Below are 14,655 nucleotides of genomic sequence, written 5' to 3' on the forward strand. Positions count from 1 at the left end.
CAATATATCAGTTTGGCATCCCTGTGTACTCAGTTTCTTTTACATGCTGCTATACATTGGTAGCACGAAGAACAAAAAGTTGTAGGGACAGAGCCACAAGATCATGACAGAAACTGCTGTGCTCTGTCTCCCTCTGTTGACCTGAATGTAAAACAGTGAAATGTTTGTCATGATACTCCCAGAGTGAAAAGGGCCTTTGCAAATACAATTGTGGTTATCTACCCCTTAAATAGTTAATGTCAACAGGGAAGAGGAGATAGGTGGAATCTAACAAAAGGTTATGCCACAGTGAGTCTCTCTGTTTTGAAAATGTCACAAGACTCGGTTTTGCTTCTGCTTTTGCTAAGCCTAGCCTACCCTTCTGGCATCTGATACTATGAAAGATTGCAGTGGATACTTCTGCACTGAGAATCATTTTCACAATGTGTTTTCTCATGGGAATAAATGTTGCAATTTTCTATTGTCGTCCATGTCAGCCATTAATTGCAACACAAAATCACAAATGGAAAACGTAGCACATGCTTCTTGTCTCTAACCTGTAAAATGTATTTTACCCGGCCTTTTGTTCTATAAAGGGGTGTGCTTATTGTTTATGTCACAATGGCACAGTCTGCTTCTCCCCTCTGATATTTGTTTGAGTTGCGTTAGTCTCAGTGTTAAGTATGACACTTAACTCGGAGGAACAGTTCAACTAGTGATTCAGCTTTATTTCAGCTCAGGAACAGTGAGAACAGCATGAAAGGCTTAGACCTGCTAAGGACTAGACCAGCTAGCCCATTCAATAGGCAAAACAGCAACTTATATACAATTCTGGCTGGGATAGCCACACCCACAATATTTACAGTATCCAATCACACTATGTGCATTACAACCAATCATAATCAAGGGATAACATCCAATCAAAACTATTCCCTCCAGAAGGCACACCATTGGTCACTATTTACACGTTTACAATCCGCATAATGAGCGATGCGAGATATGCTTTACCTTTTATGTCTCTCAAGACATAACAACTCCTCCCCCCTTAGATGGCATTGCACCGATAGTCTGAGAGAAGGGGAGGGGCCCTTCTGGGTCTTTGGGACCTGTGAAGTGTGGGTGCTTCGGTAGCTGCAGGGACTGACTCAGGGTCGGTGCCTGGCATTGTAGGGCTACCTGGCTCGGTAGGGTCGGAAAATGCAGGGGTCTGTCCTGACTCAGGTTCTAAACGAGAACCAGCAACACTCACCTCATCCAGAGGCAAGTGGGACTGCTCCAGGGGCTCAGAGACCACCCCAGACTTGAACTCACGATTCATGGGAGCCCATCGTTGTCGGAGTTGGTCAGTGTGGTGGCATACCCTGCGGTCATCAGGAAGCCGGACCACATACATTCGCGAGCCGAGTTGGTCGGTGACTTCGGCTGGAAGCCACCGGTGACCCTCAGCGTAGTTCACTGCTGAAAACTAAGTCCCCGGGCTGGAAATCCCTTGCTGGCTCTTGGGTTTCAGCTTCCTTCTCTCGGCTGGTATCCAAGTCGGGATGCAGCCGATCAAGCAAGGAGGTTAGCTTGCGTCCCATGAGAAGTCGGCCAGGCTTCTCCCTGTGGCTGAGTTGGGCGTGATGTGCTGCCGCAACATGAACTTGGCCACTCTGTAGTCCCAGTCTTCACCTGGCAGCCTGGCGAGGGACTCTTTCGCTGTCCGCACCATGCGTCGGCCTGGCCATTCGAGGCCGGGTGGAACGGCGCTGTTGTAACATGTCAGATGCCGTAGCCCTCTAGGAAGTCTGTGAACTCTTTAGAGGTAAGTTGAGGGCTGTTGTCCGACACCAGCACTTCAGGTAGCCCATGGGTAGCAAACAATTGGCGCAAAGCCTTAATTAAGTTTGCCAACGTGGTGCTCCGCATTGAGACTACCTTGAGCCATTTTGAGTGTGCATCTACCACCACCAAAAGCACTTTCCCGTGTATTGGGCCCGCAAAGTCAATATGTAGCCTTGACCAAGGCTTCTCAGCTCTCTCCATCGCTAAAGGTGGGGCGTGTGGTGGCTCTGGCTGAGACTGTTGAAAGGTATAGCAGCCTTGAACCCTTTCTTCAATGTCTGCATCCAGCCCTGGCCACAATAAGTACCCTCTGGCCAGGGCCTTCATATGGACGATCCCTGGGTGACCTGAGTGCAGGGACTCTAACACACTCCCTCGCAAGTTTGGGGGAATCACCACCCTGTTCCCCCAGAGAATGCACCCCCTGGAGATGGAGAGTTCTGTACGCCACATGTTATATGCCTTGAACTCCAGTTCAAATACAGCGCTTGGCCTACCCCTTAACACCCAGTTTAGTACTCTTGCCAATACTGAGTCCTTCTTTGTTGTGGCAGCAACTTCTCCGGATCGCAGCGGGGACTGAGGTAGTTCATCGAGAAGGCAAACATCTGGCGTTGGCACCGGGGTAGGATCAGCAGTCTCTGGAAGGGGGCAACGGCTGAGAGCATCCGCGTGGCCGATAGCTTTCCCAGGCTCCACATATACACAATTGCTGAGCAACTGATTAATGCTGATAATGGCCAACTTACATGGCAGTTGTCATTGTTTGAAATCTGAGGGCTGTAAAGTCTTCTCTAAGTTTGTGGAAGGTGATGCTGGATAAATATGAAACTCTGCTGTGATCGTGTTTGAGCAGTTTAAACAATGGGGAAAATCTGGAACTGGTAATAGTCCCCCTATCTAAGGCAGCATCTATATTGAATTTCAGATTCTGAGCTTTGAACCCATCCAGAGTGAGGCCCTGGGAGTCAACAGGTATTCGGTAATGGCAGGAAAGCCCGTGATAGCTAGCAGCACAAGATGTATCTTTCTGGAGCTGGATAAAACACTGCTTAGAAAGGTGACTAGAAGGAAAATCCTTTAACTTTCTCAAGTAATTAATTAAGGCAGTGTGGGCATGGGCCCTAATGGAAGGCAAGCCAGATTCAGCTCACAGCAGGGCAGCTGGAGTGCCCTGAGGCAGAATAAAAAATAAAAGGAGTTTTGTGTTATCCCCAGGCTGGATATAATATTGTCGTCCCAGCCCCAGATCTCAGCCCCATTCAAGAGTTAGATAATGACTTTACTCTGGAACAGTTTCAAAGCAGGATCTATCAAAAAGACACCTTTTGAGTGATAGAATTTAAGAACAGCCCCAGTCGATCTTGCGATTAAGGACTTCATTATTGCCAGGTGAGCCTTCCAGGATTGGTTTCCAGAAAATGGGTACGTTCAGACGGGGCATTTATGCCGGTATAGATGCCGGTTGGTATCGGTGTACTTACAGGCAATCACACAACTAACATCTGCCTTCCATCCTGAATTGTTGCAAACAGGCTGTTAACCGTTGTATTCTGCTACTAGGTCCCCAAGTGGTGGTATCCTGAGTGCTCCAGTTCCAACCGCAGTATCCCCTGTCTGATTGCTCTCCGCCGGTGTCTAGCCACTTCCGCTGGGAAGCCCGAGGCTTCCGCTTTTCCTCCGCCATTTTTTTTTAGCATAGGCGATGTGCGTTTGGGCTAAGCTTCGCCCCAGCATTAATAAAACAAAAGTTTAAAGGGTGCCTAGTTTTACCCAGGATCAGACCAATGGCACAGGAATGGGAAAGAGGGGAGGGCACGAAAAGGCAGCGTGCGGCTTGTCACTTCCTGGATCGTTTTGTCAGCGAGCCCTCCTCCTTTGCCCCTACCCCAGCAAAGGCAGGGCCTGGCAGTGGGTGCAGTTCCTCCTGCAAGGGCTACTGCCCAGGTGGCTCAGGGCTCGCCTCTGCAGTATAAACGTCTTCAGGGCAAGGGAAGGGAAGGGTGGCAGCTTTTGGAAGCTGGCGTGGTGGTGAGGGGGAGGACGGCTTGGGTAAAGGGCTTCTGAGTGGCTTTGGCTAGAAAGTGGCCTTGGCAGTTGTCGCTCCCCAGAGAGGGAGAGAGAGAGACGCATAGCAATTATGTAGGCAGCGCTCCTGTCCAGAAATGCAATGGGGCCGCTTTGCAAGTGACTCCTGAACACCTCGGGGATTCAAGGGCAGCTGCCGCCTTTGGGGAACATTAGTGGAAGTGAATCTGACACTGCAGGCGGGCGAGTGGGGAGAGGGAGAGAGAAGGGCACCCTTTAAAAAATGAACCAATCCCTGCTTTGCAGAAATCCTGCTTTGCAAGAGTCCCAGGTACGCGTTGGAGAAAATTGACCGGGGAGGGGGGGGCGCAGTTCCCTTCTTTGCAAGAGAAGCCACAGATCTCCCTCCTCACAGGAGGAAACTGGGAATGCATGAGAGAACTCCTTTTGCAACGAGCCTCCCCTCTCTTTTGTTTTGAGGAGGGGTGTGAAAACCGCAAAGTTCTTTGGGATCTTTGCCCTTTGCGCATCCCATTTTTCACTGCCTGATTCTTAGTGTGCGGAGGTGTCACCCAATGGGAGTTCTGCGCTTCCCGATGTCGCTTGCTCCATGCAGCGCGCAGGGCAAACTGATAGCTGGAATTCTTGAGATGTGCGCGCACACAACACAAAACAACACAACACGTCCTTCAGTGGTCTCCAAATTGCTCCCGGGCCAGCATGCAGAAGCTGCAGTCCTCAGCGTGCTCAGGAGCGAATCCTTGCCACCCTTACTTATGAGTAGAGGGCTGGGGATCGGGCAAAGTGTTCTGTGAGCGGCTTTAGACGAGTCTGGGACCTCACGGAGGCCAGTTTCAGAGTAAAAATTTAAAGGGCCGTCTTCGCTTCAGGGCATGCTTTTTGGGACGGGGTGTTCTGTGCCTACGCGAAGATCTCAACTCTGTGGATGGCTGCCTATGCGCATGTGCAAAACCAACGCGCGCTGCTGCGCATCAGGAGTGGGAACGGGCATATGGCGATGAGCTGCGCTGTGAGGGAGGTGAGTGTGATCACGTTTCTTCTGGATCAAATTGCACCGGTTGGAACCGCAGCAGTTTATACCGGTATAAATGCCCCATCTGAATGCACCCAATGTTACCCCAAGGTTTTTAAAGCTGCAGCGCTGATCTATTGCGGAGTTGTCTATGTACCGCCGAACTTATGGGGCTTCTTTCCACAACCATCACCTTAGTCTTAGACTGACTGATACAAAGAGATTCTTCTTTGCAGAAGTTGCTAAGCCTGTTTAGCATCCTCATTTGACCAACTCATGTGAGACACAGTAGGGCCATGTCATCAGCATACAGAAGGATAGATACCTTCCGTTGGCCAAATGAAGGTGGAATAAACTCTGGTCTTGCCGCTATGCCATTGAGGTACAGGCTGAAGAGCAGTAGAGCTAGAATACATCCCAGGACTGGGATTAACTCAGTTAATGAACCAGAGGTGCCCACTCTTATTTCAGATGTTAGATTGCTATGGTGCTCATGTATCAAAAACAGTAGTTGTTTATCGATGTTTGTAATGGCCAGCTTTGACCAAAGCCAGTCCCTATCCACTGAGTCAAAAACAGCTTTTAGGTCCACAAAAGCCACAAAGAGATGTTTGGTAGGGCCCTATGATGGACGACTTCTTCTCCTCTTCCTCCTCCTCCTCCTCTGTGAGGAAGATTTCTCGTGCCAAAATTCTTAGTTCCCTTCAGGTACTAAGCTAGCCCCCTAGTAGCGTGATAATATTTGTGGCTTTAAAAATCTGAATGTCCACCCTGTGACATAATCTAATTTGGCTTTTGCCCAGCCCAGGAACTTGTCAGAAGAAAACAGGAGCCCTCTTTTTGTTGTTTTGTTGTTCAGTCGCACATTCAAGTCCGACTCTTTGCGACCCCATGGACCAGATCACGCCAGGCCTTCCTGTCTTCCGCCGCAATGTTCCCTCTAAGCTATGGAGTCTTGTGAGCAAAAATTCTACTTTGTGAGTTACTGGCATTAAAGTTGTGAGCAGGTGATTTGTCTACTGCATAAATTGGTTCGCTCTGGAGCCATCCCTCATGAGCTAAGACAAAAATGTGTGAGCCAGAGGCTCAAAAAGCATGAGCTAGCTCACACTAACTCAGCTTAGAGGGAACATTGTTCCGCCGTCCTCTGAATTCCGCCATTTGCTCAATTTCATGTTCATTTTTTAGACCCCTTGAAATGGCACTGGAGACTGTGTAACAGTGAACAATAATAAAGATTTTATTCAATACGCAGGGATGGTATGGAGTAGTCAGGAATTGGAAAGGCTGAGGTGAACGGTGGTAAAACAGTATATATTTTGGTTGACAGGTAAAATGGTGTTGTAGCAGCTTATTTTTACAAATTTGTGGTTCTTTTCAGTGAGAGATGGTTGACTGAGTACTTAAGTTTCAGTTACAATGTTTCTGCATATGATTTCCTATTAACTGTTCAGGTTTTCTGGAAAGGTCACTCTTTTAGTGTATCAAATTCTTTCCCCTTCTCTGAAATCACAATGTGTTTTCTTTCCCCTGAGTAGTCTATAACTGTTTGCTTTCACAACAGACCAGGGACTGCCTCAATGCCAATTACCTGTATAACTGGACAGGACTTCTATTTCTCCCCTGAAAATATAATCCTATTCAGTGTTCCCTCTAAGCTGAGTTAGTGTGAGCTAGCTCACAGTTTTTTAGCCTCCAGCTCACACCTTTTTGTCTTAGCTCAGGAAGCATGGCCTTGGAGCAAACTAATTTATGCAGCAGCCAAATTGCTCCCTCACAGCTTTAATGCCATTAGCTCACAAAGTAGAATTTTTGCTCACACAACTCCAGAGCTTAGATCTTCCTTTATGCTTAGAAAGCAATGACCTTCAACACAACTGCCGCAGAACAATGGCTTTAGTATTCAGCATGTTTTCATGCATGGGCTCACTCTATTCTCACATGGTAATAACATAGTCTAGTTACGTGTCAGCAAGCCAACAGATAAGCTCTTTATTTTTTGAAATACATGGACCATTTGTTTTTCTGTGCTCAATATCTCTCCTACAAGAATACCTCTGTCTCTTACATATTAGAAAACTGTATAAAAGTTCACAAAATTGGGCAAAAGCCCAGCCTAACATTAACTGCCTACAGCACTTTGCAAAGTCTATCAAAATGATATTACTATTGGTAATCACTAAAAAAGGTATAGCTCTGCTTTGGACTACACTGTGAACTCAGTTGATTGACTTTAGCAGATTATTAAGTTTATGATGAGCAACAGTAGCTTGTTTTTGTGATTGTTTCTCTGTTTAATTTTCTAACTCAAAACTGCAGCCAGTCAGCATTAATTGTGACACAGGAGGATTCTTTTGATTCTCTTCATGCCCCAGCACAGTTCTGCTCAAAGGTACATCCCAGATGTAGCTAGAGTCAATGCTTGATGTCACAGGTTTTTCACTTAAGTGTGAAACAAAGAGCAAACCACACGGAGATGATTTCCTGAAGTATTTGGATATTATTTTTCTAGTGTAATAATTCACGGCCTGGAGTGCCGGCGTGCAGCTTCCACTTCTCCCCCAAAGCATTTTAACTGTAAATGTTTTGAGGGAGAAGCGTCGGTGTGTGTGTGTGTGTGTGTGTGTGTGTGTGTGTGTGCACACATGCCTGCATTCTGGCCTGGAGTATAGGTGCATGGCCTCTGCTTCTCCCCCAAAATGCCTTGGGGAGGAAGCAGGCGCTGTGTGTGAATTTCAGTACCTCCCAACTTTTTAAAAGCCCCCCCCCAATTAAAAAAAAATCCTGCCTATGGGCCCGCTAACCAGTATACTGCACTGGCTTTATTTGGGTTTACAGTTAGTTTTTTAAAGAAGGTTTCTGTGAAGAATGTACCCTGGTGCAGACTTTACCAAAAGTCCTAACATGGATATTCCTCCACCATGCATCTAAAGCTGTTGCGAGGTACTACAAGAATCTTTGGGCTAGACAGTGAATAAAAATATTTTTAAAACACACAAATAGATAATTATAACATACTGTGCCGGCACAACTGCCCCATTTGTGGACATGTCCCATCACACATACCATAGTTTCTGAGGGAGAAGACCATGTCTATGATGTTCTACCTCTGAATGGCAATTCAAGTGTGTGGCTGGTAGGGGGCGCACACTACCTCTTAACACTCTGATGGGTGTCACTGCCCAGACATTGCCTGAATTGTGGTTTTTTACTTCATTGAACATCTTCATTTTGCCTGGGCACTCTTTCAGATTACTCAATTTTTTACAAAATTGCATCAGGTTTCTGTTCCTCTTTCACTTCTGCTTACAGATCGAAAAAAACAAAGGTAATGGCACACAGATCTCTGGTTCTCACAGTTTCAGACCACACATTCTTGCTACTGTTATGGAAACATCCAAACATCACAAGGACTTCGAGGGCAAGGGAATCTCCCCTTTCAATAGCCTTTATTTACCTCAAACAACCATGTTCCAGAAACCACAAGGTTGAACGAGTGTGAAACTGTCCCCCAATATTATATATTTTAGATGTTTTAAAACAGTTTTTAACTGTTGTTAGAAAAGCAGCAATGCAGGATGGAATCAGATAAGCAGATACAATAAGAAGTTACCAGAGGCATGGTTTTATTTTTTTAAAAAAACCCAAATATAAATATTTCCCACCCCCAAAGGACCTTGGAGAAGCAAACCAAAATATTTAGAAATAAGGGGGAGTCATCTGATCTGGATAGCCCAGGCTAGTCAGATCTTGGAAGCTAAGCAGGGTTGGCCATGGTCAGTATTGGGAAGGGAGACCGCCAAGGAATACCAAGGTTGCTACGCAGGGGCAGGCAGGCAGGCAGTGGCAAACTACCTCCAAACGTCTCTTGCCTTGAAACCCCTGAGGGGCTGCCATAAGTTGGCTGCAACTTGACTTCACTTTCTACCACCTAGGGAAATTACTTGGATCATGGGTTATAGATCACAGGTACTGGACCCACTCCTAAATTAAGGGTTCTTGCACTTTGAATAAAATGGCAGGAGAGAATTTCTGCAGCTGCAGATTCTCAAATCAGAATGCTGCATTGACATGAGAAAATGGACTTTGTGAGCTAATATATACCCAAGTGTTCTTGAGTTGTGTTTGTGGGAAAGAGGTTAAACATTCATCCTACTCCCCACCCACCCCCACTTTGCTTCTGGAAAAGAAGAAGAGGAGGAGGAAGAGGAGAGATTGGATTTATACCCCACCATTCAATTGGCGTCTCGGCACGGCTTACAAACTCCTTTCCCTTCCCCTCCCCACAACAGATATCCTGTGAGGTAGGTGGGGCTGAGAGAGCTCTGACAAAAACTGCTCTTTTCAAGAACACCTCTGACAGAACTATGGCTTGCCCAAGATCATCCAGAAACTGCAAGTGGAGGAGTGGGGAATCAAACCCGGTTCTCCCAGATTCGAGTCCGTGCACTTAACCACTACACCAAACTGGCTCTCAAACAGATGAGGAAAGGTGTAATTTGCGTTGTTCAAGGGTAACATAGATATGCTGCAGAATCTCCATTTAGCCCTCAGCTTTTTAATATATTTAAAACACACAACTTGGAACTGCATAAAAATGCTGTTAAACATATGCCAATCTCTCTTTCTCTCTCTCTCTCTCTCTTACAGTCAAATAAAAATTGCTACTGAAATTTTAATAAGGGTAAATGCAAGTTCAGAAGGAACTGAAACAAAGTATCAGTTTATCCCAAGACTAAGGCAAGCTCAGATGTGCATATTCTATCTCTGTATATTTACATTCCATTGCAGAAATGAAAGCACAAACATCCATTTGGCCTCTGTAGTTGTTCTGTTGATAACGCAGTTGGCAGTTGATAATGTTGCACCCGAGATCCTGAAAAACCTCCTCCATTGATTTCTCATTGTGAAACTTTTAAAAAGCTGTGAGCAGGCCAGGATGGAATTCATCATCGTGTACGAGAACAAGAAGACTAACCAGTGCATTGTGATATGTGCCTTTAGGACCCAGAGTTCAGTTCAAATGTTTAAAGTGTTAGACTAGGTTGGCAGAAGTGTATGCGGGAATATTACAAAATTAGGGGAGATGGCCCAGCAACTCAATAAGTAGTGTTACAATGCTATACAGTAAACAAACAAGCACTGTATAAATAACGCAGACCATGGAGTGCACAAAGGTCACGCAAAGGAAAATTATATTGTAACAAAAGCAAAACTAATAACAATAACAAGGGACCACATATATCAGTAAAGCAAGATAACATCATAAAATGTGCAAGTCCATACATAGTATAAACAGGTTGCTTACCTGTAACTGATGATCTTCAAGTGGTCATCTGTGCATTCACACCCATGAGATCTAGTGCACACGCACTGGATCGATCGCCATTGTAGCAAGCTCTTAGCGGATTTTCGCACCCAGACTTCGGGCATGCGCGGGAACCCCACCAAGCATGCCCAGAGGGTGGGCGCGGACATCCCGCCAGTTTCTTCAAACCGCCGCGAATCAACCCCTATGAAAAATGTAGAAGCTGACAGCAGTGGAGAAGGAGGGCGGGTGGTGTGAATGCACAGATGACCACTCAAAGATCATCAGTTACAGGTAAGCAACCTGTTTATCTTCGACGTGGTCTCTGTGCTTCACACCCATAGGAGATTAGCAAGCACTGGCCTACCTGGAGGAGGGTGCTGGCAGGTCATTAGTGCGAAGCCGAGGATAAGATGTGATGTCCCATGTTGGTACTAGAGTTCTTTCGGACGTCTAGGGCATAGTGTTTTATGAAGGTGTTAGGCGTAGCCCATGTAGCGGCTCTGCAAATGTCCATCAGGGGCACTCCCTGAAGGCAGTTGAGGCTGCAACAGCTCAGGTTGAATGGGCCCTGATAGGGCCAGGCAATGGCTGTTTGTGATCAGGTAGCAGAGGTGGATGAGACCTGCAATCCACTTTGAGAGGATGCGAGTTCCCAGCCTTGCTGGTGCGTAGGAGACGAACAGTTGGTAGTCACGTCTCGTCGGACGGGTTCTGTTCAGATAGAACAGCAGCGCTCGTTTCGCATCCAACGTGTGTAACAGTGTGTCCTCTGAGGATGTCGGAGCCGGGAAGAAATCTGGGAGGAAGACCTCTGCCTGTAGGTGGAATTCTGACACTACCTTTGGTAGGAACGAGATGTCAGAAAATGTGGCAGAAATCGACTGTAGTAACCGACGAGCCCTAGAAATCGCCTCAACTGTTTTTTGGTCCGGGGTTGGGGGTATTGTTGTATTTGCAATACCTTGTTAGGAACGGGCTTTATTAACCCACGCCCTATAATAAACCCTAGATATTTGCGCTCCCGAAAGCCTAGATGACTCTTTGTCGGATTGGCGGTCAGACCAACGGACCGTATAGCCTGTAAGACTGTCTTCAAGTGTTCTAAATGAGCTTCCCACAAAGAACTAAACACAATAATATCATCTATGTAGGCCGCAGCATAAGATCGACATTGATGTAAAATGGTGTCCACCAGTCGTTGGAAGGTGGCCGCAGCTCCATGCAACCCGAAAGGCATTCGTTTAAACTGAAAGAGCCCTTCCGGGGTTGCGAATGCTGTCTTCTCTCGGTCCTCTTTATGAACCGGAATCTGCCAATACCCTTTGGTTAAGTCCAAGGCAGACACATATTGGGCTTCTCCTAACAAATCTAACAAATGAGCGGCTCTGGGCATGGGGTACGCGTCAAACTTTGATACTTTATTGACTTCTCTATAGTCAATACAGAATCGTGTAGATCCATCAGGTTTAGGAACTAATACCACAGGGCTTGGTGACAGCTCTATTACATCTAAATGTAGCATTTCAGCGGTTTCTTTCTGTACCTCGGCCCAGCGGGCCTGAGGAATGGGATGCCACACGGAACGGGCTACTTGCTGTGGCTTGGTAATAATGACATGCTCAATACACTCAGTACATCCCGGTAACTTAGCGAATACCCCGGGTACGTCTTTGATTACCTGAGACAACTGTCGTTTCTGCCCCGCCATCAACTCACTGTCTTTTCGAAGAGTCTGGTCCGCCCCGGTTTCGGTGGTAAGTGATATTTCCGGCACTTCTTGTTCCTCCTGAAATCCAGAAACAGCTGGCATCCGATTACACCATTGTTTTAACAAATTCACATGTAACGAGCGAACTCCTAGTTGGCCTGGACCGCATTGAACTTTGTACGTGACGGGCCCCAACACTTTTGTTACGGGGAAGGGCCCTCTCCATACCTTAGGTCCCGGCGGTTGGAAGGCGGACCGGTGAACTAACACTTGATCCCCCTCCTGAAAGGTTCTGAGATGCGTTCCCCTATCATATAAGGTCTTTTGTTGTTGTTGGGCCTTACTTAGATTGCCGAGGGCCTCCCGTTGTATCATTTGGAGCCTAGCCTGTCTCGCTTCTAAGTCGTTGTTAGCCACGGTTGTCTCTGATTGTTGAACCCACTGTTCTTTCATTACCTCCAGAATACCTCTGGGTTGCCGGCCGAACAACAACTCAAAGGGGCTAAACCCAGTAGAGTCCTGCGGGGTTTCTCTAAATGCGAATAAGACAGGATCGACAAATACATCCCATTGGGCTGGGTTATCATCCGACAATTTTTTTAAAGCATCCTTCAGGGCCTTATTAAATCGTTCGACCAAACCATCAGTTTGGGGATGGTAAAGGGACGTGAACACTTGCTTTACTCCTAAGGAGTTACAGAGATGTTTCACTAGGCCGGCCTTAAACGAGGTCCCTTGGTCTGTAATTAACTCATGAGGAATTCGAAACCGAGCAAACACCTGGAACAGGATTTTAGCTTTCATTGACTGCAGTGGAAACGCTTCGGGATATCGCATTGCATAGTCTATTAAGACCAGCAGGTACCTATTCCCTCTGGCTGTATGGGTTAAAGGTCCCACAAACTCCATTGCGACATGCCAAAAAGGTTCCGTAACTATCGGTAGCGGTTGCAGCGGAGCTTTTACTGGTTTTTGGTTAGTATGTATTTGGCACTGGGAACACGCTCGGCAATACTGTTGCACTTCTTGATATACTCCCGGCCAAAATAAATGCTGTAAGATCCTCGCTAGGGTCTTGGAAGCACCCTGATGACCTGCACACTTGTGATCATGCACTTTCACTAGTATCTCTGTACGGTACGTCTGGGGCACTAACAACTGTCGAGTTACGTCTCCGGGCGCCTGACCTCTAGCTAATCTGAACCAGATTCCTCCTTCTTTCACCAGTCTAGGTATGCAGGCCGCCGCTCCAGGGTCTATAATGAGTCCCTCTACTACCGCGGTCCTTTTCCGGGACCCCTCTAAAGATGGGTCTTCTACTTGTTCTTGTTGGAACTGGGGATCAACCACACATCGACTCACCTCTCATTCGGCATCCTCGTCCCCTTCCTCTTCACTCTCAGAGTCCAGGTCTTGGGCCTGCAACTCAGTTTCTTCCCGAGTTTCCAGCATATCTGGTTCCGCTGTTGCTTGGTGTAATAATTTCCGAAACACTAGTAAGTCTCTTCCCAGCAGGACTGGGCATGGTAGAGTGGGGACCCTGGCAACTTCCACCAACATATGTTCTCCCTGTACAATCATCGGTATTTTTACAACTGGCCACAGGTGTTGATGTTTCGAAAAACATATAATTGGGGTCCACTGTCGTGGCTTAACATAGCCCAGCATTAAATCAGCTCGTACCATTGAAATGGAACTACCCGAGTCCAATAAGGCCTCGCATGTGCGTCCAAATAGTTGTACGCTGACTGTGAATGGGCTCCACCCACCCCTCGGACCCCATACGGACAGTGTAGCGAACCACGAGGCTTCGCATTCCATCATGGGGCATTCCCGTTGGAAATACCCCATTTGCCCACACGAATAGCAAGGCCCCTTTGCCGGACCAGGACGACTAGCCTCCCCACTCCCATCTGCTCCTGACATAGGGGACTGTTGGCGGACCTCGTTGCGGATATACTCCCTTTGGTAAGTAATCAAAGCCTCGCCCTTGCGATGGCCGACGTGCTTGCCCCATCCGCCCCATATTGTTGGGTCCTAGTGCCCGTCCTCCTGTTTGTCCTACACTTATTTTACTGGGCCTATTTACTTCAGCCCCTCTTCGGCCCCCTTCTGCAGCCAGGAAATTATCCAAGAGGGTAATAAAAGACTCCAAATTAGTGGGCTTGGAGCAGATCACCCACATCCTCATCTCAGCTGGTAAGATGATTAACGCTTGTTCCATGACCACTTTCTCTACTATAGTTCTTTCCCCCTTGGTCTTGGGGTCTAGCCATCTTCTTGCATACTTTTTTAATTCCACTATTACCAAACAGGGTCTATCTGAAGCCTGCCACTTCCTAGACCTTAATTTCTGTCTAAAGGTTTCATCAGTAACCTCGTAACGATCCAGAATCACCTTACGTACTTCATAATAATTAGAGGCTTGAATCTTTGGTAAGGCCCGCATTGCGGCTTGGGCCCCGCCTGTAAGATACGGACCCCAAAATAAAAGCCCACTGCTCTTTTGGCCATTGAGCCATCTCGACCGCTCTTTCAAATGACTCTAAGTAGGCCTCAATATCGTCTTCTGCCGACAATTTAGTTAGTAGGGGAGGGGGAATTCGGATGCTGGATCCTCTGCCTGGTCGTAAGCCTTCCCAAGCCTTACTCAAATTTTGTATTAACAGTACCTGTGATTCCTGCTGTTGCTTCATCCCAGAGTGCATAAGGCATTCTTGCCTTTCCGTCAGCCATTGTGAAAATTGCCCTAAATCGAACGCGGGCGTACTT

Source organism: Gekko japonicus, unplaced genomic scaffold, assembly GCF_001447785.1.
Source record: "Gekko japonicus isolate JY-2015 unplaced genomic scaffold, Gekko_japonicus_V1.1 scaffold49, whole genome shotgun sequence".
Classification (NCBI taxonomy): domain Eukaryota; kingdom Metazoa; phylum Chordata; class Lepidosauria; order Squamata; family Gekkonidae; genus Gekko; species Gekko japonicus.